General features: G+C 44.5%; 2 long non-coding RNA genes across 4 annotated transcripts; one reads left to right on the top strand and one right to left on the bottom strand.

Annotated features, from left to right (window-relative positions):
* Positions 1-8,172: 8,172 nt before the first annotated feature.
* On the bottom strand, positions 8,173-11,478 carry LOC309538965. Of its 2 annotated transcripts, none has more exons than XR_014222557.1 (2): positions 10,956-11,478; positions 8,173-8,431 (listed from the first exon to the last, which is right to left on the bottom strand). It is a non-coding gene; the product is annotated as an uncharacterized lncRNA (long non-coding RNA). The 2 variants fall into 2 exon arrangements; XR_014222558.1 differs by lacking the exon at positions 10,956-11,478 and adding an exon at positions 8,906-9,099.
* Positions 11,479-12,258: 780 nt separating this feature from the next.
* Positions 12,259-16,304, top strand: LOC309538867. 2 transcript variants are annotated; one of them, XR_014222421.1, is made up of 4 exons: positions 12,259-12,344; positions 13,053-13,335; positions 14,906-15,105; positions 15,247-16,304. It is a non-coding gene; the product is annotated as an uncharacterized lncRNA (long non-coding RNA). The 2 variants fall into 2 exon arrangements; XR_014222422.1 differs by having other exon boundaries at positions 13,053-13,183.
* Positions 16,305-26,399: the final 10,095 nt, after the last annotated feature.

The raw sequence follows: 26,399 nt of genomic DNA on the forward strand, positions 1-26,399 counted from the left end.
CTTAATTCATTCCGGAGGTCCATACTTAACCTGAAACTGTTCTTAACCTGAAGCACCACTTTAGCTAATGGGGCCTCCTGCTGCTGCCGCACTGCCGAAGCCCAATTTCTTTACTCATCCTGAAGCAAAGTACTTAACCTGAAGCACTATTTCTGGGTTAGCGGAGTGTGTAACCTGAAGCATATGCAACCCGAGGTACCACTGTATGTTTTACTTCTACACAGCACACAAAGAATCATAAAACATTGAAACATCCTTCTATGTACATCAAGAATGGTTACAGGTCATGGGATGCATGCATACATGGCTCCATACTGGTATCAACTTATTTGGCATGCCCGAAAACATTTGCTCTCAGCTAACCCCAGTTCTCTTGACAACCAGGCCTTCAGTGGGGGCTATTGACATTCTGACCCCATATCTTACTTCCCTGTTCCCAAAACATGTCAAAGAGCTTTGAGGAGAGATACTGGATTAACACCCTGGTTCTAACTCAAAACAGACACAGCAAAACATCCTGGTTGGCCATGTCATTTGTGTCTCTCTGGGGTCAGATAAGGAGAGCTGGAAAGCAACGTTGGAGGGAGGCATCAGAGTCACAAAATGCAGACACACAAAAATCAAGGCTAATATGCTGTATCTAAAAGGTTAAATACATTACAGTAGTACCTCGGGTTACAGACGCTTCAGGTTACAGATGCTTCAGGTTACAGACTCCGCTAACCCAGAAATAGTACATCGGGTTAAGAACTTTACCTCAGGATGAGAACAGAAATCATGTGGCAGTGGCAGCGGGAGGCCCCATTAGCTAAAGTGGTACCTCAGGTTAAGAACAGTTTCAGGTTAAGAACGGACCTCTAGAATGAATTAAGTTCTTAACCCGAAGTACCACTGTAATACTGAAACAGTTATAACAAATAGTAACTTCATATAATGCTAAAGTACGAATAAAAGACTGAATTCTCGCTCCTTAAATAACTCAATTTATTTTAAGTGGTAGATATAGGATATTTTAAATGCAGGCATTTCCATCAGCTACCATTAGGCTTCAGATGACAGATTTTGATGTACTAGCGAAAGGTAGCAGATATGCAATTTTTCACTTATGGTTATATTTTCACCATCACTGGGGACACCTTTTACAGTTTCTGCCTCAAACACCAGCAATGTCTTGCTTCACCTCTGATTTCCTATGAATACAGATCTTTTAGAGTTCCTTTGTTCCTCCTCTACCCTGCTTATTTTTTATTATTTAATACCCTGTTCTTCAAAGGGTTCTCACAGTGGTTTGCAGACAAAGTTAAAACCCGTGAAGAATAAAATCAATGCCTCAATAAATAAAGCAACAGAGCAAAACAACGCTGCAAGCAGCATACCAAGCTAAACAGGCAAGCCAAACACATGGATAGCCAAAGAGGCCTGGGACAATGAAAAGATCTTCACTGGAGGCACACCACCTGCTGTTGAACTCCAGCTCCCATTTCCAGGCCCGGCCCCTGCATGCCTCCCACCTTGCTGACTGGGATGGAAATAAAGGACACAGCATAATACAAATGGGATAAAATTAGGACACAACTTTATTGACGACAGATGAAGAGGTTTGGCATAGGCCATTTACTTCTGGCCCACCTGTCAGAAATGCGTACCCTCCAACATTGCTCCAATGAAAGGAAGGATGTCCTATTCCATACCTTCCAACATTTCTCTGATGAAAATAGAGACATTCTACTATACCCTCCGGGATGTGGGTGGCGCTGTGGGTAAAACCTCAGCGCCTAGGACTTGCCGATCGTATGGTCGGTGGTTCGAATCCCCGCGGCGGGGTGAGCTCCCGTCTTTCGGTCCCAGCTCCTGCACACCTAGCAGTTTGAAAGCACCCCTAAGTGCAAGTAGATAAATAGGTACCGCTTTATAGCGGGAAGGTAAACGCCGTTTCCGTGTGCTGCGCTGGTGCTGGCTCACCAGAGCAGCTTCGTCACGCTGGCCACGTGACCTGGAAGTGTCTTCGGACAGCGCTGGCTCCTGGCCTCTTAAGTGAGATGAGCGCACAACCCTAGAGTCGGACACGACTGGCCCGTATGGGCAGGGGTACCTTTACCTTTTTTTACCATACCCTCCAACATTTTTCCATTGAAGATAGGGACTATTTTAAGGAAAAGCTGAACATTCCAGGATCAAACCTGAAACTGGGACAGCTTCTAAAAATCCAGGACTCTCACATCATGAGCTGTTACTCAGAATGTTTCTCAGGTAATTTTTAAAATTAATTTTTACAAATATTGTTTACATTCAAATATAATCAATTTTTATACATATATAGGATTCCCTGAATTCCTGGACTTCCCTACATTCCTCCGTGGGTTCCATTGTAAATCTTTTTTCTATTGCATCTTACAGTGTTATCCAAATTTTCTTCAAACTTCCAATCTTCTTGGTTTCTGATCCTCCTGGTCAATTTTGCCATTTCGGTATAGTCCATCATCTTCATAGTTGCTCAGAATGTTTTGTCCTTCCCATACAGCCTATTTTTTATGTCTCAGAGTCCTTCTGTGTGCTGCTTGCTGCCTGCTGCCCAGGAGGACTCCCCTGAGTGAGTGCTGGAGGGCCCTGCTCTTGCCACTTACCATCTGGCCTGGGGCGGGGCCTGGGGCCTCATAAGGACTGCGTGCTGCTTGCGGCCTGCTGCCCAGGAGGACTCCCCTGAGTGAGTGCTTGAGGGCCCTGCTCTTGCCACCTACCATCTGGCCTGGGGCCTCACAAGGACTGTGTGCTGCTTGCTGCCTGCTGCCCAGGAGGACTCCCCTGAGTGAGTGCTGGAGGGCCCTGCTCTTGCCACTTACCATCTGGCCTGGGGCGGGGCCTGGGGCCTCATAAGGACTGCGTGCTGCTTGCGGCCTGCTGCCTGCTGCCCAGGAGGACTCCCCTGAGTGAGTGCTTGAGGGCCCTGCTCTTGCCACCTACCATCTGGCCTGGGGCGGGGCCTGGGGCCTCATAAGGACTGCGTGCTGCTTGCTGCCTGCTGCCCAGGAGGACTCCCCTGAGTGAGTGCTGGAGGGCCCTGCTCTTGCCACCTACCATCTGGCCTGGGGCGGGGCCTGGGGCCTCATAAGGACTGCGTGCTGCTTGCTGCCTGCTGCCCAGGAGGACTCCCCTGAGTGAGTGCTGGAGGGCCCTGCTCTTGCCACTTACCATCTGGCCTGGGGCGGGGCCTGGGGCCTCATAAGGACTGCGTGCTGCTTGCGGCCTGCTGCCCAGGAGGACTCCCCTGAGTGAGTGCTTGAGGGCCCTGCTCTTGCCACTTACCATCTGGCCTGGGGCGGGGCCTGGGGCCTCATAAGGACTGTGTGCTGCTTGCTGCCTGCTGCCCAGGAAGACTCCCCTGAGTGAGTGCCTGAGGGCCCTGCTCCTCCCTGCCACTTACCACCTGGCCCAGGGCGGGGCCTGACAGGCCTCACTAGGACAGTTGTTACTGCCGGAGAGGCACAGAGTGTTTTTAAAATGTTTTTAAAAATTTTCTCTGGATTTTTTGTATGTGGGGGGTGGGGGTGGGATTGATGTTTGGTTGGGCTTGGGGAATTATTATTTTTTATTTTGATGTTTTTGTAATTTTTACATTTTTTGTTTGTATTGTTTTATTGGTTTTGTTTGTTTGTTTAAGGTGTTACTTTGTTTTTAGGGGGAGGGGTCAGGGCTGCCGGGGAGTGGGCCCCAGCCCACAAAATGGCTGGTGCATGTTCCACAGGGGGGGATGCACTGGGACAACTGATCTCAGTGATCACGGGTAGGAGGAGGAGTTACGCTAAGACCAGACCATGTCATTACAGAGGAGGCAGGTTTAGTCGTTGTCTGAGGACTATCCCTGCCTCCGGGTCTGGTCCTGACCGGATGGATACTAGAATCAGCAAGGGATACCCACATGACCTGAAGGTGCTGCTGTGCAATGCCAGGTCAATGATTCATAAGACCACTGCCATCCATGACTTGATCATGGATGGAGGATTTGACCTGGCATGTGTAACAGAGACTTGGCTGGATGAAGCAGATGGGCCTGTTCTTGCCGCTGCTTGTCCACCAGGTTTCTCTTACGCACAGCAACCCAGGTCATGTGGGCGGGGAGGGGGGGTTGCAGTGATTTTTAGGAAGTCATTAGTTTGCACCAGGCGTCCTATTGGGAAGACCCAGTTTTCTGAGTGCATGTTCTGGAAGTTGGGCAATAGGGGCAGTACAGGATTCCTTTTGGTGTACCGACCTCCCCGCTGCGCCAAGGATTCCCTGCCCGAGCTGCTTCAGGTCATGGCGGATGTTCTCCTGGAGACACCTAGCTTGGTCGTCCTGGGGGATTTTAACATCCATGCCGACACGACCTTACAAGGGGCCGCTCGGGACTTCGTGGAAAGCATGGCCTCCATGGGGCTGTCCCTGAATAAGTCTGGCCCAACCCATAGCCGTGGACATGCCTTGGACCTGGTGTTTACCTCTATGGATGTTGGTGATCTGACACTAAGTAAAAGCGAAACGAAAGAAGTGCCATGGTCAGATCACTTCCTGGTGCAACTGGACTTCTCTGCGACCCATCCCCTCTGCAGGGAGGTGGGACCAATTCGGATGGTCCGCCCCCGCCACTTAATGGATCCAAATGGTTTCCAGAGAGTGGTAGGGGATGCTTTATCCCATGTTGATGGCCTTTCAGCTGATTCCCTGGTGGCCCGCTGGAATGTGGAGTTAACCAGGGCTATTGACTGTTTGGCTCCGAAGCGCCCTCTCCGATTGCATGGAGCCCGGACAGCCCCGTGGTTTTCCACGGATCTGAGGGCAATGAAACAATCGTTGAGACGGCTAGAGCGCCGGTGGCGGATAACTCATTCTGAATCTGACCGGACACAGGTTAGAGCTCAACGTCGAGCCTACCAAGTGGCGATAGCGACGGCGAAGAAGAATTTCTTCACCGCCTCTATTGCATCTGCAGAAAACAGCAGCAGGAGACTTTTTCAGGTGGTTCACAATTTAGCGGAACCACCTGCAACATCGGGGCCCGGTACGGGCCACATGTTCTCCTGCAATGATTTCGCAAAGTTCTTTGCAGATAAAATCGCTCAGATTCGGGAAGAAGTAGACTCCACCGTGGGAGCAGGGCCGGGGCGGGAGAGTGCAAGAGTTCTGTCTAGTCAAGTTGAGTGGGATCAGTTCCAATCTGTTACCTCCGAGGATGTGGACAGGCTGCTTGGACGAGTGAAACCAACCACCTGTCTCCTGGATCCTTGCCCATCCTGGCTTATAAAAGCTAGCCGGGAAGGACTGGGCGATGGGCTTCGTGGGGTGGTGAATGCTTCCCTCCGTGAGGGAGCCTTCCCAGACCCGCTGAAAGAGGCGGTTATTAAACCGCTTCTTAAAAAACCATCTTTAGATGCGGCCACGATGGCCAATTATCGCCCAGTCTCAAATCTTCCATTCTTGGGCAAGGTGATTGAGCGAGCGGTGGCCGAACAACTCCAGGCACGCCTGGAAGAAGCGGACCATTTGGATCCCTTCCAGTCGGGATTCAGGCCTCATCATGGGACTGAAACTGCCTTGGTCGCACTGGTTGATGATCTCCGGCGGGCTAGGGACAAAGGTGAGAGCTGTTTCCTAGTTCTGCTGGATCTCTCAGCGGCGTTCGATACCATCGACCATAGCATCCTTCTGGACCGTCTTGGGGGGCTGGGAGCTGGGGGCACTGTTATACAGTGGTTCCGCTCCTTCCTCCTAGGCCGTGTTCAGAAAGTGGTGGTGGGGGATGAGTGTTCAGACCCCTGGGCTCTCACTTGTGGGGTGCCTCAGGGTTCTGTCCTCTCCCCCATGCTTTTCAACATCTACATGCGGCCGCTGGGAGAGATCATCAGGAGGTTTGGGCTGGGTGTTCATCAGTATGCGGATGATACCCAGCTCTACCTCTCTTTTAAATCAGAACCAGTGAAGGCGGTGAAGGTCCTGTGTGAGTGTCTGGAGGCGGTTGGAGGATGGATGGCGGCTAACAGATTGAGGTTGAATCCTGACAAGACAGAAGTACTGTTTTTGGGGGACAGGAGGCGGGCAGGTGTGGAGGATTCCCTGGTCCTGAATGGGGTAACTGTGCCCCTGAAGGACCAGGTGCGCAGCCTGGGAGTCATTTTGGACTCACAGCTGTCCATGGAGGCACAGGTCAAATCTGTGTCCAGGGCAGCTGTTTACCAGCTCCATCTGGTACGTAGGCTGAGACCCTATCTGCCTGCGGACTGTCTCGCCAGAGTGGTGCATGCTCTGGTTATCTCCCGCTTGGACTACTGCAATGCACTCTACGTGGGGCTACCTTTGAAGGTGACTCGGAAACTACAACTAATCCAGAATGCGGCAGCTAGACTGGTGACTGGGAGCGGCCGCCGAGACCATATAACACCGGTCTTGAAAGACCTGCATTGGCTCCCAGTACGTTTCCGAGCACAATTCAAAGTGTTGGTGCTGACCTTTAAAGCCCTAAACGGCCTCGGTCCAGTATACCTGAAGGAGCGTCTCCACCCCCATCAGTCTGCCCGGACGCTGAGGTCCAGCGCCGAGGGCCTTCTGGCGGTTCCCTCACTGCGAGAAGCAAAGCTACAGGGAACCAGGCAGAGGGCCTTCTCGGTAGTGGCGCCCGCCCTGTGGAACACCCTTCCAGCAGATGTCAAGGCGATAAACAACTACCTGACATTCAGGAGACATCTTAAGGCAGCCCTGTTCAGGGAAGTTTTTAACGTGTGATATTTTATTGTATTTTTGGTTTTTATGGAAGCCGCCCAGAGTGGCTGGGGAGGCCCAGCCAGATGGGCGGGGTATAAATAATAAATTATTATTATTATTATTATTATTATTATTATTATTATTATTATTCTGCTTATGGCGAGTCACCATAGACATGCTTTTTTTCTGCCTGGTTTCTGTTCCGTTATGTGGAGTGATCTTCTTGTTTTATGGGTGGGAGCTGGTTATGGCAGACTGTCCACAAACACAGTATCAACTGGTGTGGCCTCTACTAAACTTGATTCCTGTCCTTGTTCAGGGCTGGGGCTTCTACTTATTCCCTCCTGTTCTTCACTCCTGACTCCCAGCTTCCCTGCTCTCTTTCTCACCTGAGGTGCGTCCTGTTTCCCACCACCATGAACCTGGGTCCAGACTACACTCTTCTGCACTCTCTCTGGAAGCCTCTTGGCCAGGCGGTTCCCCACTGCTGTTCCTCATCTAGCCAGTCCCTGACAGATGCAGTTTCAAGCAGCCCCATGCTTCCTCCTTGGAAGGGCATTTTAAGGATGGGCATGAAACCTTAATCACATGCCCTTGTCCTCACTTTAATCTTACGCATTCAGAGCCTTCTTACTTCAAGGGTTATTTTCTATTGCAAGCTTCACAGAACCTTGAAATATATTTCTGTTTCTGGACGTTTCATATCACCGACGCACATTTTCTATCCCCCTGTTTTGTCATGTGTGTGTTTTTATTTTATTTCTTTTCCCCAATCAAATCATTTAAACTCAAGGCAAGTTATTTGAGGACATTTTTTAACTCCAGCAGTTGTATTTATAACCTCATCCGTTACAGGCTTTGGTTTTGAAGATGCTGAAAGATGCAGACTTTTGGGGCAAGGTGGGGAATAAATGACTCTATAAACCATGGAGATAATAAAAGGTGTTCCATACAGAAGCAGGTTTCTCATTAAACAGAACCTCACAGGCTGAAATTCTAGAAAATCAGGGAAGTAATCAAGCAGCCACAGAGCAGCCAAGACAACTTTTTACCTACATGCCAGACTGAAATTGTAGGTAATAAACTGTGCAGGTGAAAATTATATTTCCCAGAATAAATTCCTATTAAAAATAGGAGTGCCTTGGCTGAACAAGCAGAAGTAAAAGTGTGGAATTTAATTTAAAACTCCACAATGACATACTTTTTAACTATTATATTTTGCCTATTGATTGTGTAGCTTATTTATATGTTCCCTCACACCAATCTTTCCATGTGCCTTTAGAGAAGGCAACTCTGAGTGTACCCAAGAATCAATTGAAGCAGAATTCAATTAATATCATAGTTGTCATCAGGCTGGAGACTCTTAGTACTTTACCAAGAAAGAAAAAAAAGGCATACGTGCCAAGGAAGTTTCTATATCCTGAAACTTGAATCCTGTAGTCAGAGCTGCATAAAGTTGTTTATTTTGCATATTCTAGCATTCGGCAACTTGTCATAGTGAGGCTCAAGAAACCAGATGGCTTCTGATATTTTTTTCAGTCGTTGCCCAAATTTCAAGCAACCCTCTAAAGTTGCAGAGGCCAAGTATTCTCTCTGATGTGTTATCATTTCATGCTAAGGAATGTTTGATGTTAAGATGCTTTCAAAGACTTGAGCATTCTTAGATGGTGCAGACTTAAAGCAGGAGCTCCTTCTCAACCTGGATTAGGAAAGTAATTGAAATTGAAACTGCTGATACCACAATACAATTTATTACACAGATCTGTGCCATCACCACATTGGAATACTGTGTACGGTTTTGGTTGCCTCACCTCAAAAAAGATTTCACAGCATATTTTTTTTTTCAAAATTTGAAGTGTGCCCACTGGTCCAAAATGTCTGTCAACTTCTGCTTTAGTTTAAAGCAGCATCACCCAAATCTGGTGTCCTCTAGCCAGTAGGACTAATAGCCAGGCATGATTACAGTTATACAAAGGATCTGGAGGAAATCAGTCTGGGGCTGCCTGCCTTAAAGTCTATTCTAGGTAGATTTGTGGAAATCATGATGAAAGATAGAATTATTTGGCATTTAGAAGGACATAACTTGCATCTGAAAAGAGACGTCTTGCCTCAACAGGTTTGTGGCATTCTTTGAGCACAGTGGCTATGTAATATGGTGAACATTATATCATACCCTTCAACATTTCTCCGATGAAAATAGGGATGTGTTATTCTGTTGTTGTTGTTGTTGTTGTTGTTGTTGTTGTTGTTGTTGTTATATTTTTACTCTGCCCATCTCACTGGGTTGCCCACACCACTCTGGGTGGCTTCCAACATATATAAAAACATAATAAAACATTAAACATTAATAAAACTTCCCTATATAGGGCTGCCTTCAGATGGCTTGCAAATCAGATAGCTCCTTCCCCCCAACATTTACCTGATGAAAATAGGGATGTCCTGTGGAAAAGCAGGACATTTCAGAATGAAATAAGAAACTGGGATAGTATCTGTAAATCCGGAACCGCCCCTGGAAAATAGGGAAACTTGGAGGGTCTGTTATATCCTTGGATTTCCTCAAAATGTTTTGAAGAAGTTGCTCAACAAAAGCTCCTTCCTGAACTTAGCCATCATAGGACAAAAGGATAGGTTGTTCCCTTTATGGTTTGGTAACCGATTAAACAATAGGAAGCTGAGGACTGGAGTAAACAGGCAGTTGTAGCAATGGGGAGATGTATGAGGGGCACCTTATTACAGAATCATTACTGATTTAGAGTTGAGGTGACCAATGAAGTAGCCAAGTTTGCAGATGATTCCAAATTATTCTGGACGGTGAAACCAGAACATATAGTAAACAGCTCCAAAATATATGTCCAAATAGAAGCCAAAAACCAAACCCTTAGACATGAATTATCTTCTCCTCTCTCCACAACAGATGTTGATGATCCTGGGGAGCTTTGATACTTTCACTCACAAGTGAATGTATCAAATTGCTTCCAACACATGTTTTACATTAGTATATGCTCAGCATGACAAACATACCTGGGCAAATTGCCCCCTGGGGGGTCTGGTGCTTGTGTTGAAGAAGCAATTGATGCAGAAAAGGTTCAACAACCCTTCTCTGTCAGCCATTTATTCCTCCCAAATCCCATTCCACCTAGCTGCTTTTTAGATGTCAGACTTAACTCTTCCATCAAAAGTCTAGTTTGGCTTTGCAAAGAGGAAGGGTGATATATGGAAATGAATCTTTCACAGACCTGGGGCTTTCTGGTTGGTTGATCTGTGTTGCAATTTTTCAACCTAATATTAATTGTTGGAATTCTCCAGTTTAATTCATCCCCTCCCCCGACTATGTATCATACCATACCATAGGTGCTTCTCTTGGATTTCTTTCTATAATAAGTTATTAACTTTCATGAAGCTTTATCAGTTTCAGTTCAGTCTCTGATATAAGACACATTGCCTACTTGCAAACAAAAAATAATAGTTGTGACAAATTTGAGAAAATACACTTCTTCTCAAAGAAGAACCATTTTCTGAGGATGCTGTATATTCTTATCAAGATCTTAATAATTCATTTTTTTCTCCTTAAAAATTGCAACTAGCATCCTGTGATTCATATTTCTAGAAAAATATATTAGTTTTAACATTCCAACTATAATGGATTCCATTAAATAGCTGTGAACTTCAATCTAATCAGGGGCTGGGCAGAGGAAAAGGAGTGGTGAAGACCACCTCCCCATACTGATTCTACCAGGGAGGAGGAAATGGAAGGCAGCATAGATTAACAATAGGGGTTTGTGGAAGGCCACAGCTCAGAGGCAAATGAGGGGGAAAGTTGGGAAATCATGGGAGAGGAGGAGTAGGAAGAGCCAGAGCAGCAGCTGGTTGACACGTTGTCACTAGAAAGCATTCCAGACCCATCATCTCCCAGAACCCAGCGAACCTTAAAAGTAGGAGAGCAAAGAGTTTGGAGAAAAAGGGCACTTACTGGCACCCGTAGAGGAAGTGATGAGGTTGCCGAATGAGGAAGTGGGAGAGATGTGGGGTATAGAGCGGAGAAAGGAAATGTGGTTGTATGAATCAGTCCCCATGATGCACATAAAGTTGATTAATTGATGGGTACAGGGTTGTGAATGTATATGCATTGGCCTCAACTTGATGCGGTACAAACTGGCAGATCGATCTAAAATTACCCCCAATAGTAAAAGTTAATATATCCCCCAAATAAAACTATTCATCACCTGTTATGGAGATCCATCTTGACAGTGCTGAGATGCAGTCTGACTGTTAACTGTTTCTGGCTTTACCAAGACTTAAAGCATATCCTCTTTGTGACATCACACATGACATCAGAATGGCCTGTTTGCATTCAACCTAGACTATCTCTATGCCAACAGCAATGGCCAGTAAACTTCTGCAACCAAGTAACCATCAGCCTGACTACCCAGTTGTTTCTCTGTAGACTATTGGATGTTTATTTTTTGCTCTTATAATCAAAGCCTGAAGAAGAACTTTGTATAATCTGAAAACCTGCTTCCACTGTTAAAGAAAACTAATTGTCAGGGACTGGGCAGAGGAGGTATGATGGAGACTGTTTCCACATCCTGACCCTTCCAGGAAGGAGGAAGAGGAAGACAGTATAGATTTACAACAGGGGTTTAAGGGAGGTAGTAGTTCAGAGGCAGATGAGGGGGGAAGTTGGGAAATCATGGGAGAGCCAGAACAACACTTGGCTGACATGTTGTCATTAGAAAGCATTCCAGACCCTCCATCTCCCAGAACACCATTATCCAAGTGTCTGGGTTCTATAACCTCATACTGTAAAGTTTGAAATAAAAAGGACTGTAAGAAACTTTCCCCTGTCTTTATACTTTCCTGGGCAACCAGCCCACAGCTGCTGACAGCACTCTAACAACACTTACACTTTTATATTTATTTATGTATATCGTCACACGCAGTGCTTTTTTTTCTAAGAAAAATATGTTTAGGGGTACTCTCATTTTCTTACTCATATTGAAATACTGCCCCTCAATGAGGCCAAACTTAGATTCACAAAATGTTTAGGGGTGTGCGTACATCTGCATCCCCCCAGAAAAAAGCACTGGTCACACGTCACTTTTTCTCACTGCCCAAACAAGTTTACAAGCCAAAAATTGAAAAATACAAGTAAAATTTAAATACCACCAGCAAAATGCAATAAACGAAACGGCTGTGAGAAGCATCTTTCAAAGAATTGCAACTGCAATAAGATACTGTAGTACAGAGTGGTCCCCTTCATGATGGTTTTTCATGTTGCTGTCATATGGAGAGAGTGTGTTGAACCTTGAGTTGGGTGCAGAAGGAACTAGGGCAGAACAAATCTGGAAAATGAGCAGCAGCATTCTGTGCCAGCTGTAATGCCCAAGTTGTCTTCAACTGCTGCCCTACAAGAAGCATGTTGCAGTATTTAAGCCTGCAAGTTACAGACCCATGGGTAATTAAAGGAAGATCTGACCTGTCTAGAAAAGAGCATATGCTCCACATGAACTGAAAATCAGAAAAGGCCAGAAATTCACAAGCCTTCCCCTTTTCCGCTCAATAGATCCTTAATGAATGGCATTGAGGTTGGTGGCACAGAGATGCCATTGTGGGTAAGGACTTTCACCAGAAGCTTCTGGATGCGTTTCTAACTTCCTCTTTCTCTAACTTCTGGGTGAGCTGTGTCTGTACCCGGGGTATTAATACCTCACAGACATTTGATAGCTGAAAGAAATGGAACCTTGCAAACCTGAAATTATCTAGCTTTTCTGCCCATAGTTCATTTGGGAGGAAGGCTGGGCTAAAAATCTAATGCAAATTAAAAAAAAAATCTTTTTTGCAAAAATCTAAGCTCTAATTGAATTGTCACAGATTTTACTGTTTGCTTGTTTGTGCTATTTCAACCCATTTCCCCCCAAACTCTCCCCCTCTGTACCCATATATATATTTATCTGTCAACTGAGGCTAATATTTTGTGTACACAAAGATTCTGGCACCTAGTCCATGAAAACTGATGACATAATAAAGTTGTTGGTCTTTGGGGTGATACAGTTCTTAATCACTCTGAGTACTATTAGTTTGATTACTGGTAAGCCATTTGTCTGAGCTAATGATTTATATTCATATTTACCCCATGCCTATAGTCCTCAGTCGGTTTCATGGGTGGGGGAAACTTTCCTTTCCATTTCGTTTTTGTTTTTCCTTTTTGTTATGATATTAAAATTCTGCTCAAGCTAAAATGTGATTATTGAGTGAATCTGGAAGGTATGTATTGCCAGCGGGAGTAAGTAACACATCTGTCAATATTTTCCATATGGCAGGAATTCAAGAGATACCACATCTTTATTCCTTCGGAAGATGTCTGGCATCCAAAAACCGATGATAGCAGCAACAAAATTATCGAAGCAGAACTGATGTAAACAGTGCCTTTGAAGTGGATCAAAGCCTTACAGCAAGTATTTTCAGAACAATGGTTCCTGAAAATAAAAGATCATTAGCTGTCAGTCTTAATGTTTCAGTTGTGACATCTCAAGAAATGCAGCTGCTTCCTTGGCGAGACTAATATATGAAGTCAGTTCATCTAGCTCATTGCTCTCTTCTGGGGCGAGCAGCATCTCTTCAGGGTCTCAGACAAAGGTCTTCCCCAGTCCTGCTCCCTGACATCTTTTAAACTGGAGATGCTGGGAAATGAACTGATATGCAAAGCACTTTTCACTGCACTGTAACCTCCAGTCTTGCTAAAATACTGGCTCTGCCTCCTGTGCCTGACACGACACCCCTGTTTCCACTTTTGCAAGCCGTTCAGTGTCATTTCCTCCTAGCTACTTGTCCACCTGATTCTTCACTCCTTCCAAGGCCGCTCTGCATGGATGCTGATTCTCTTTGTTAATGTGAGATTTCTGTACATCTCCACTAGTCTATCCTAGCCTATCTATCCTAGCCTATATTGCCTATCCTAGCCTACTCTATCCTAGCCTATATTGGTGGCGTTGGTATATTGCCAAAATAAACTTGAAATGAGCCTTCCAACACAGCCTTGAAGCACATCCTTGAGGCATGCTTAAAACATCTGCTAGACAATGAGAATTCTCCCCTGCGACAGGTGTCTTTATCAGGGGATGTCTGGTGAGATACAGTTGAGTGTGAGGCTGTCAGTGTTGCTCAGTATGGCTGCTGGAGTATGTGAAAGTCTGTGATCCTGTCTCTTTGGCTGGATGGCTGAAGGGAGCTGTCAGGGACCATGCTGAGGAGGGCTGCACTGAAGAGGTATGGTGGGAGCCTCCCTCTCCCCCTGATTCGGATTCTGAATCTACCCAGGAACAGGAGGACAGTATAGATTTGGAAGAGTGGTTTGCAGAGGGGCATAGTTCAGAAGGCAGAAGCTGGGAAATACTGGATGGGGAACAGCTAGCAGAAGAAACACTGGAAGAGAGAGGGTTAGCAGATTCACTGTCTCTGGATAGCATGCACCCCCCCTTTTCCAAAGTCACAGAGAACTCAGAAAGTGTCAGAGGGTACAAGCTCAAATTACAAGACATAGGAGTGATGTAGATTAATAGGGATGGGGGGTGACCCTTAATCAGGAGCACTGCCATTTCTAGGAGATGTGTTCTGTGTGAACATTAAAGATTGTAACTGGTAAGATGTTCCTTTCATTTGATCTCTTACCTACTGCCATGGGGAAGGAAGCCGATTCCCCGAATCCTGACAGGAGCAGAGATCTGTATTTAGACGCACTTTCACTTATGCAAGATTAAATATACTGCCTTCAGCTGTACTTGAGGGTCAATTTTTTAAAAAAAAATCCGCTAGAAAAACGGTGATGTCCATGTGGAGATGGCAGCTTTGAATCAGTAGCTCATGTGCTTCTAACTTGCACTCTTTAGAAAGATTTGAGGAGTGAGGTTCTTACTCCTCTACTACATACCAGGTCGCTCAACCATTGCTACTGTGTCCTTTCTTCTAGCAGATCAAGATAATCGGGTGACAGCAGAAACTGTAAAAAAATATTGCAGGGGCAATTAGAATAAGATCTATTATTTGATTATTTATGTAAACCTCCAGAATGTATAGTTGGTATAGTTAAGTTTTTACCTCTATCTTTGGTACATATTTTATTGCTATGGCTAGTGGCTGATGCAAATAAAGATTCTGTATCTTATTTAATATGCAGCCCAGTAGTGTTATGCAGCCTGTAATGTAAATAATAAAGATTTTAGAGAAGAACTAGATGGATGAAGTGGTTATTCTTGTCACGGGAATTCACCAAGATAGGGCTGGACTACTGATGCTGCAAAGATGCAGGAAATTGTTTTGAGTAACTCTAAGACAGAGTAGAGGAACCTCAAAAGTTGGCGCTCATGCACTAACAGGGTGGGTAGAGACTACTGTCTGAAGCCCTGGGAGTAGCTGAAGTTTCCTATGTTTGTCTGCACGATCGTTACTCTAGTATTTATCTATCTATCATCTATCTATCTATCTATCTATCTATCTATCTATCTATCTATCTAACAGCTTCTGGAACTGTTGTAAGATGAACTTCCTGGATGAGATACCAACTAACCTCAGCAATTTCATGGTCCTCACCCACTGCATCCTGCTACATCCTTTCATTGTAGAGAACTAAGGAAAAAAACATTCCTAGCAAACATGTGCCATGATGGGAGTCAAAGGGGTAGATGGAAATAAATCTTCTCGGTGGTCCATTTTCAATGGATGCCTCTGCCATAACTGTAAGTAACCTATCCACCTTTCTGGTGAGGTCGAACAGGTTGGAGAAGCTCCTTTGCACTACCACCACCTTTAGTTTGAATGTATGGAGATTGACTTTCTGAATCTTAGAGGAGAAAAGGTGAGACCTCAGGCAGTTCTGCTCCTAGTAACTACATACATTTAAACAGAGTGATCATGGTTTAGTGAGTTCATTCACACAATCAGCTTCAGATTCCTAATTCAATATATTTATTAAATGCTACAAAGTAAATGAATGAGGAATATCTGATTGCATAAAAATGTCATTTTCTAACTAGCCTTCCATGAGTACTGTGGTGTTTTTTTTAAAGTGTGTTAAGTACTTGTTTACAAAAAGAGCAAAATCCTTACACAAGACCACTTATGGATGCTGAAGGCACTGTGAAGCAATCTATGTAGCAAGTTGAGGCATATATCATACTAAAACCACCCCATTTTACATTGTGTTCAGGGTCTGGGTCAATTGATGATTGACAAAGGGAAACAGAAATGCACTCAAAATTCTTCAGCTGTGTGTATGTGTACATAAAGACACAATGAGTGTCTCAACGTTTGTCATTCCTGTGAATAAGGAAGAATGGTAAATATGGAAGGTACTTGTATTTCTGTCAGATGGGAGGAAAATATCCTGTTATGTGTTGCAAAGGAATACTTTGGATGTGCCTTGTCCCTTCTGCTATAAGACATGGATAGTAAGTATCACGGCTGAGATGCAATGACTGAATTGGGGAGAAAGGAGTGGAGGTTCTGAATTCACTTTACTCACTGAAAACAGTGGGGCACACTTCTGAATAAACATGGAAATGGTTATGATATAAGAACTTGCACCGATCTACTGATGTAGCCAACTCACTTGCATGCCTTGCACTGGTATGAAGGATATGACTACAGGCTGTCTACATGCAAGGTGGGGAGATTATCACCCTTGGACCAAAAAAAGGCCATTAAGATTGCTATCCTAAATAAAATTACCAGGGAGCAAGCACAAGTGAACACAATGGAACACACTTCTAATTAAGCATGCATAGGACTGCACAGTTAGGCAGTCTCTTGCTTAAATGCTTTCTCTCAGTTTAAATGAAAGAGCGCCATTTTTGTTAACTACAGTTTTCTATGAGCCATATCGTTCTAAATGTGTTCAAATTACTGATCTGAATATGAGCCAAGTGTGAAAAATTAGAAGAGGACAAGCTCAGTCTGAAACCCACTCTATTTCATGGCATCAGTGTATCTTATATGTGCCTTGAGGACTTCCTTTGAAGCATGGTGATCTTTTGAAACTCTCTTACATAAATTAGACGGTCAAGGCCATTAATGCCATCCCATCAATGTGTGCCTCAGTCACAAGAGTAGTATAAAATTTTAGCACAGACACTCTGCCCATCACTTTCCAGATCTAGCCTCATTAACCTACGTCTGCCTGAAAAACTGCATATGCAGCTACTATTGTGAATGATTTTCCTGCTCAGATAACACTTCTGGATGAATTGTGTTGACCATCTAAAAGCAGGTACTTCTGAAAATGGGCTTTGACTTGTTTTACTTTTGTTGTTTTTTTGTTTTTAAAAATCACCTTACTAAACAAAACTAAGCATACAAGTCCATATTTTTGACCTTCCATTAAACAACAGATCTTCAAATCTTTATTTCCTACACAGTGGATGATCTGTAAGATCAAATGACTCTCCACCCACTAGGGACTCAGAAAATCTACTGACCGGTTTCTTTATCATTCATTTCTACCTTGCTTCATCAAAAGGTGTTTCCTCCCTTTACTTGGCTGGAGAATTGCACTGCAAAATTTCAAGCAATTTCATATAAACCTGCGCTGGTAAAAATGGGTCGCCTGATGTCATTGTGATATCAAATGATTGACAAGTGGGTGTTGCTGTCAGACTTGGTTTGCTGGAGATGGAGGAGATAATGATCTAGCCTGCCAGCTTGGTCCAGTTTCCCACCTCTGACTTCACACACACATACACACACACACACACACAACCTTCCATCCTCTCAACAATTACAGTCCCACAGATACATTCAGCAAAGACCATAATACAACACTGACAACCTAAGAAAATAAGGCTAATGTTACTTTAATCTATGATCCCACCCCAATAAAACCTCACGCTGCCCATTCATAGAGTCGCATACATCATCCGATAACCTGCTTTCTGTTAATGGGGCTCTTTGGTCCAGATTGTACAGCAGCATTTTTGGGAGAGGTCCCTCTGGAGATGGAACATAGCTCTGAGCACATGTGTGCCCCCTCTCCCAGAGCACAGCAGAAGAGTCAGCCTCTGAAATTGAGCTAAGTGAGCAAGGAGCTTACTCTGCCACTGAGAGCTGTCTGCCTGAGTTTAGAGAAGACAGTCTGCCCCTCCCCCAGGCAAGACACTGTTAGCTCCCAAGGAGAGGAAGAGTTGGAAGTTGGACAAAGCATTGCCAGGCAACCAGCAGATAAGCCAGAATTGGAGGATGTGTCTTCTGCAGTCCCAGGACAAGGAGGTTAGAGAAGCTCAGAGAGCAATGGAAGGGAAGGAGAAGAAAGGTGGGGTTTTGGCATCCTTCCTGTTGGGGGAGGGACGGTGAGTCAGACTGAGATCATTATAACATGATTTTCATGGAGAAGTCCCACATTCGTTCCCTGGTATTTCCAGTTAAAAGATGCAAGTTTTGAGAAAGCTTGCTGCCTGAGATTCTAAAGTGTAACTGCCAGTCAGAAAAAGAAAACAATACTGGACTATATCAGGAATGGAGAGCCCATGGTCTTCCATATGTTGTTGACTACAATTCCCATTATCCCTGAACACTGGCTACGAAGACTGAGAGTGTTAGGACTTGGAGTTCAGCAACTTCTGGAGGGCATGAGAGTTCATCCCTTGGCTTGATGGACAAATAGTTTGACTTGGTGTGAAACAGCTACATAATTTCTCATAGTCTTAAAGAGAACTGTGAAGTGATTGATTATGGAGCAAATGGATAGGGAGCACTTCATGTATTGAGTGTCTTGGGTCATCATTCCACTTACTGATATAAAAGGAAATAACTGAGAGCAGATATCTGTATGTCATATTCTATCTGTCTGGGTATGAAGAGTAATGATACGGAAGATGATAATGTTCAAGTTATAGCCCTAAATTTAATCTCTAAGGTACCATTGAAGTAACGGAAAAACAAGGCCCAGTGTAACTGGTAGGGATGAAGGAATCTGATAATTTCAGTTTCTCTTTTTTGCCTCCTAAACTTACATTTCTACATTTTTGCCTCCTAAACTTACATTTCTACTTCAGTTTGTGATTTTTGCCCCCACAAGAAAATGTCTTCAGCAGCATTTTAGTGCACAGGGCACACACTTCTATATACAATTGTGCCTAACATGCACACTTTTGCAAAGCAATTTATATAATTTAATGCACTTTTGTAAGTTATTTCCATTAATACATGCATTTGCATGCCCAGGTAATGTGACGTGCTGTTGTCATAACACAAGCAAACAATGAAAAACCACAGACAAGAATTATTGGATTTGAATTAGGCCACAACTTTATTGATTACAGATGTGAGATTTGACTTGGCATTGGGTATCACCCATACTAACCCAGACCCTCCAAGTGTCCCTATTTTCCAGGGGCATCCCTGATTTAGAGAAGCTGTCCTGGTTTCTGATTTGATCCTGGAATGTCCCACTTTTCCTTAGGATGTCCCTATTTTCTTTGGATAAATGTTGGAGGGTATGGAGTTATCTATCCCCAGAGCCGTCTGAAGGCAATCCTGTATAGGGAAGTTTTTTAAATGTTTTATTGTGTTTTTATATGTCGGAAGCTGCCCAGAGCGCCTGTGGCAAGCCAGTCAGATGGGTAGGGTATAAGTAGTAAAATTATCATTATGGAATGGGACGTCCCTATTTTCATCAGAGAAATGTTGGGGAGTATGCTATCCAGCCCACATGTTGGACATTTACCAGTGATCAAACCTGTTGAGGGAGATGGGGATGAGAAGCAGAGACAAATGAAAGGATGCAACCTTGAGTTGAGAGGGAGGGAGATCCAAAAGGTGACTACGGTGCCAGGTGAGGGGGCAGGCCAGCTTATATGGCTGAGGAGAGGACCTGAGTGAAGCCTCCCTCAGGAGTCCCGGTCAGCTCCACCCCAGAAGCTGCGCCTGTGATTGGCTAATTTTGTAGGAAGGCCAACTTGAATTCCCCTGGCCAATGGAAAAGGTGGTAATGTATCCCATTGGCCAGAAGATGGTGGAGGGGCTGTGATGAATGAGTGGGGATTTGTATTTAAATTTTACCCAAGCTTATGCATTTTTGTAGCACATTACTTGTTTGAATAATGGTATTGTGAAATTCAGAGAAGTTCAAATTTTGAAGGATGGCTCTGTTTTTGTGTATTATTTCAGAAAGCGTGAATTTGGTGGGTTCACCTTCACATACAAACTGAATTAACACCCCCCCCCCAAATTGCTAGTGCCTTTATTCTTGGACATGAGTGGTCTTGCCATAGGTATGGCAGGTATTGCAATGCTGTGCTGGTTCATAGCCACATATAAGACCAGGAAAGGGCCCATCATTGTTTCTTGCTGCTTTTGTTTTACTGCTGTGATACCTTTCCCTGCGACTTTCTCTTTTAAGAGATCTATGAGTTATGCAGCATTGTCATTTACCATATTTACATCTTTAATACTGCGGTCAAAACGTCCTATGGCAACTGATTGGATTATGCAAATAAGGGGTAGAACTGTTCCAGAACTCTGCCACTTCATAATTAGGGTGGGAGGTTGCAGGAGTATATGTTTCTTTATATTAAAAACTCATAGCGGGCTTTCAAAAAATCAGTTTTGCAGGGACACGAATCCCTTGTAAAAGTGGCGGATGGTGGGGAGGTGAGATGCAATGACTTGGAAGGAGGCAAATTTCAATTTTGTTTGTTGCCTGTCTTTAAATATTTTTTTGAAAATGAAATGAAAAATGAAAGCTGTGCAGATGCTAGAAGCAACGGGCTCAGCTGGGAGTGGCACTGTATCATGATGTCATGTTGCTCCCGGGATAATTTTGGGTAAAAATAAAAACAAAAATATTATTTTTCACATAATGTTTTCACTCATCCTTTGAAATTTGGCTGGCCTGAATCCAGCACTGTTAAAAAGAAAACAACAAATCTCGCACATAAGCAACTAGAGATAGGAGAGATATATAGCTTGGATGTTTTTTCCTGAAATGCTAACTCTATTTGCATCGTGAAGCCCTTTTCTTTCCCCCTCCCATATCCCCACATAATGCCTGAAGGCTGTACTGTTCAGGATCAGACCTACCACTTCTATTATTGTACAAACTGGGCCAAAGTCCCTTTCATAGCAGCTAATTAGGACTTGCACTCTACCTGGGAGTGAATGAAAAGGAAATCATTGCTGAGCAGTTTTTGCAAGCTCTGCAGATGCACTTTGAGAATCCCCATTGGTTGAGTAACTCTGTTTATTTGTATGTTGACGCTTGTGCGTGTGTGTGCTATTTTTCTAGAAAAATAGATGCCGGAACTCACCCTGAACGCCTCTGTTGTTCTCTTTTAATGGCAATGGTACCCACCTGAGAGAGGCCAGAACTGAGTTCTGGTGAGTTCCAGCTGGGAAAAAAGCCAACAAACACACACATATTTCTAGAATATATTTGTTTAGATTGCATTCTGTAAAAGAATCAATCTAAATGTGAGGGGAAACCAAGAGCCCATTTTCTTAGCACACTGGTTTTGGTTTGTGCTGGAGATACAAGCAAAAGTGAAAACTGGGAGCACTTGAAAGATTAAGAGACTGGCACTGGTACTGCAAATTGAAATCACTTACAGCTTGTGTGTGTGCTGCATATAATCAGCCTCCCCCAGACAGGTATCCTTCATATGCTTTAAACTACAACTCCAATCAGCCCCAGTCAGCACAACCAATGGACCAAGATGATGTAAGCTATAGTCGAAAGCCGTGGTTCCCAACGTGGGGCACACGCCCCACGGGGGGGGGATTTGATTTTTAAGGGGGGGGCAATTCAAGAATGAGTTATTAACCATTGATGGCCTTTTAGGGTTCCTACACATGAATAGAAGTTCACTTTTTAATAATAAGAAATACCGTATTTTTTGCTCTATAAGACGCACCAGACCGTAAGATGAACCTAGTTTTTGGAGGAGGAAAGCAAGAAAAAAAATATTCTGAATCTCAGAAGCCAGAACAACAAGAGGGATCGCTGTGCAGTGAAAGCAGCAATTCCTCTTACTGTTCTGGTTTCTGGGATAGCTGCGCAGCCTGCATTAGCTCCATAAGATGCACACACATTTCCCCTTACTGTTTAGGAGGGAAAAAGTGAGTCTTATAGAGAAACAAATACGGTGTCAGGGGCTCAGGGACAGAGGCACAGGGGAGAGAGGAGATGGAGAGCGAAGGGGAAGGATCTGAGGGCAGCATAGGGGAGTATGACAGTGACCCGAGAGATTCCATGAGCTTCTCCAGCGAATCAGAAGATTCCCAGAAGGAGGCGCCGATGGTCAGGGCGAGGGGGGTCCCAGGGGGGACACACCAGAAACAGGGGGCCAGCGGGGACTCCCAAAGCAGCAGCTGGAGATCAGGACCAGCTTCCCCACCAGAGCAGAGTGGGGGGGGGGGAAGAGTCCCAGGTGTCAGGTCCAGCTAGCCTCCCCGAAGGGGGAAGCAGTGACAGGAGGAAGGTTGCCGGCTGGGCACGCGCGCCAAGTTCAAATGTACAGGCGCGCGGGACAGCAGAAAACCCGGATCGGGAACCAGGTCCTAAAGCCCGCCGGAGGCAGGGGGAAGACTCAGGGGATTCAGCGTCAGAAGAGTCTAGGAAGGGCGAAACACCAGCTGACAGGCGGACCCAGCGGAGGAAAGAGCAGAGGAAGAGTTGGAGCAAGGCTAGGGTCTTAAACTGGTGTCTGGGGGGAGGAGACTCAGACGGAGCTTCAGCGGTCTAGAGTCTAAGACGTAGAGCTGCACGCTGCGGCTGTGAAAGCAGAACTGAACTTCAATAAAGACTTTTGTATATAACAAGAACCAGCGTTGGTCCTTTGTGAGCTGGGACCTAGGGCAGCTCTGACATACGGTATATGTCATGGGGGGGGCATCAGGATTTTAGAGATGCTTAGGTGGGGCATGGCCAAATAAAAGTTAGGAACCACTAGTCTAAAACATCTGGACAGCACCAGGTTGGGGGAAGGTTGTTGCAGTGGCACTGGCACCCCTCCAGGTGGCTGAAAGACCACTGAAACCCAATACTATTCTCTGAAACTGACCCAGGAGACAGGATCAGGACCATTGTAAAACAATCTCTCCAATACCAACATTAAAGAGTTGGTTAAGGAGGATGGTCAATAGTATCAAAAGCCAATGAGAGATCAAGTAAGAATAACAGTCATGCTTCCCTGTCCTCTTGATAAAGGCAATCGATCTGTGCCACCAAGGCCAATTGAGTCCCATCAACAGGCCTGAACCCCAATTGGAATTGGTCGGGATAATTGGTTTCATCCCAGAGTACTTGTTACTGCTGCAGCACGACCCTCTCAATCAATCCATTTTCCCAGAATGGTGTTATTTGTGACCAGGAGGCAATTGTTACAAATCAATGGATCTCAGGTGGGATTTTTAAACAACTGTTGCTTCTTTAAAGCCAGTTAGAACCACTCCCTCCTGCAAGGATGCATAGACCACATCCTGAATGATGATAGCATAACAACAACAACAACAACAACAACAACAACAACAACAACCCTAAAATATTTTAAAATAACTAAATCCCAACAAACAGGGTCAAACAACTGTTGATATCAACTGTAGCAGAAGGACACTCAAGGTACCTGCCATTAAAAACTTTTTTTCAAATTCATCCTTGGTAATATGGCACCAGACTACACAAAGGATAGTTGTCAAGTCTCTCTGGATAGTCTGGGAAACTACCATTCTCATTACTGTCAAAGATGGGAACACCTGCAGCAGGGACTCATATGGTCTTGATAATAAGCAGGCAGGCTCAGACGCAAGAAGCCAGACCTTCAGATACCCCTGCTCTAGGCATCATCAATGACACCAGCAAGAATGCGATGGGACCCAATGTGGAACAGGATGAATCTCTAATGTGTGTGTGTGTGTTAAAATAAATAAATAAATAAGCATATTTTGAGCTCACTGCAATTGGAGTCAAGGGGAGTTGGTCCATCATAGCCATAGGGGTGAGAAACCTGCTTTGTTTTTTGTTTTTTTAAAGTAGTTTACATTCCCAGGAAGCTGATTTTTTTCAGTCAGGAATAATTTGTTCCCTTGCTCTGTACTGTACTGTTCCAGAATAAATACCTGTTTAATTGTCTTCTCATGCTATTCCTCCATCAAAAAAGAGGTATGGAAGCACAACAATTATTGTAGAACTTGGGAAACCTTTCTTAGTCCTCTTGCATCTTAGAAAGGAGGCTGGGGTGAGGGAGCGCATAATGAGATCCACTGTGGGGAAGTCAAGGAACAATTTGCAAGCTGGAGCTGTGTTAGTGCCTATCCTGCTGAAATCATGAAGTCTATAGAATTAAATCAGTTGCATGACCCAGTTACAAAACTCACCCAATAAAGACTCTGCAAAGTGTTTTGTTTTGTTTTTCATTTCTTTCTAGGAGCACCAACTCAAGTGAGTACACAAAGCTGGACTTAATTGAGACAATATCCCTACAGAAGATGAACTTCTCTAGCAGAGTCTGTGGTGATCACAGCTCACCCAAGTCAGATGACAAAAGCTGGATGTCAGAAAAGTCACAATGTATGGATGGGCAAGGCCTGGGGCTCCCCAAACAAGGTTGTTAAGCACCTGGTAGGGCACAATACATGGGAAAGCTGTGTTTGGCTTGATGGGTCACTGGAGCACTGTGTCTAGTTATGGGCACTGCAATCTAAGAAGGATATTGACAAGCTGGAACATGTGCAGAGGAGGGTAAACAAGATGATCATGGGTGTGGAAACCAAGCCTTACGAGGACGGTTGAGGGAGTTGGTATGTTTAGCCTGGAAGAGAAAAGACTGAGAGGAGATATGATGTTGTTGTTGTTTAGTCGTGTCCCACTCTTCGTGACCCCATGGAAGGGGCTTGAATAACTCAGAGAAGCTATGAGCTATGCTGTGCAGGGCCACCCAAGATGGACAGGTCATAGTGGAGAGTTTTGACCAAACGTGATCCACCTGGAGCAGGAACCGGCAAGCCACTCCAGTATCCCTGCCAAGAAAACTCCATGGACAAAGATAACAGGAGATATAACAGCCATCTTCAAGTATCTAAGGGGCTGTCACATGGAAGATGGAGCAAGCTTGTTTTCTCCTGTTCTGGAGGCTAGGACCCAAACCAATGGCTTTAAGTTAAAAGAAAGGCAATTCCCACTAAACATCAGATTGGGGGAGGGCTGGTGTGTTTGTGTGTGTGTTGCTATGAAGCCACTGAAGTGCCTTATAGTAAGCTATTATAAGTTTTTTACTTACATGTTGGACGTGGGACTAAATGGATTAAAAGTCACAATTAATAGGTACAAAATTTAAGGTATTGAGACTGCACTCCTACCTGGGAGAAAGACCGAATGAATTCACTGGAGCTTGATAGATAAAACTTTATTTGCATTAGCCAATGGCCATAGCAACAGTAAAACATTACAGTATACACAGAAAAGGAAATTTGATATAAGAGCACAATTTAAACTCCTGAATCAGCAATCAGTTAGTGGCCCTTATTCTGATTGCCCCTGCTATGAACCTAGCAACCTTTGCTCTTATCTGCTCATTTTGATCTTATAGAAGAAAGAACATTGTGGCAGTAGTTGAGCACTCTGGGATGGTTAGTATGAGTGGGGTGATGATCTCGTTCCTCAGGTCTTTATAGAGAGTACAAGATGGGAGGACTTGTGCCGCTGTTTCGTTGCTACCATCTCCACAGGGGCAAAGGCGTTTCTCAGGTGGGATCTTTTGGAATAGAACCTCAAGTACCCCAGATGGCAAAACATCCAGTCTTGCAAGTTTAAAAGCACGTCTGTATTTTGGGATGATAAGTTTGTGCAGATATGGAGCCAGAGAATGAAAATGGAGAGGTGGAAAGTGAATATACCAAGGACAGAATATCCTTATAGTGTCCAGGTTGTTCTGACGCTCGATATCTTTTAGACGTTGACCAGTTAGGCTGTTTGCTTTAGTAGGGCCCATACTGAGTAGGTGTTGTGGGGATAGGCCACAAGAGTGAAGTTTTTGATAGGCGGTTTTAAGCCAGGCACTTTTATGGAAGTCTTGAAGTACTAGGGATAGTAAACAGGGGGATTTGAGGATTTGGAGCTTACTTCAGAGCAGACATGCTTAGCGTTGAACTTAAATCTATTTCTATCCCCTGCTGTAACAACAAAACAAAGAAAGATGAGGACACTTTAAGAAAACCTCTCCCAGAAAGAAGCAATCCCTCCTCTTCTCCTCCAACTCATAACCTATCTGATCCTATTATGGACACTTCCTTAATAGTCCTGACAAAGTGTCCATCCCTTCATGGGGAGATGGGCTGATTGCTCTCAATACCATAATATTTCTCCAGACTTCAAGATAGGTTGGAAATACTTCAAAGGGAGCATGCCTTTCTGCATCTACCAAGCTCAAGATGATGTAATCTTGGTGAAAGCAAGCCTGCAGATTTTGAGTGAGAGACCGACTAAGAAATCAAGACAGCTGAAAGTAAGCTCTGGGAGCATGGTGGTGAATAGCTGGCACTCTCCTAATCACTGGTGAGACAGTGGATTTGGCTACCCATTGAAGTGCTTATGTTGTGTTTCCACCTATGTTCAACCTGTAAATTTGTAAATGAACTCAAAAACCCCAATAAACTGCTGGTGATCTGTTGGGACCAGGGGAGACCAA

Source organism: Podarcis vaucheri (assembly GCF_965113315.1).
Source record: "Podarcis vaucheri genome assembly, chromosome: 8".
Taxonomy (NCBI): domain Eukaryota; kingdom Metazoa; phylum Chordata; class Lepidosauria; order Squamata; family Lacertidae; genus Podarcis; species Podarcis vaucheri.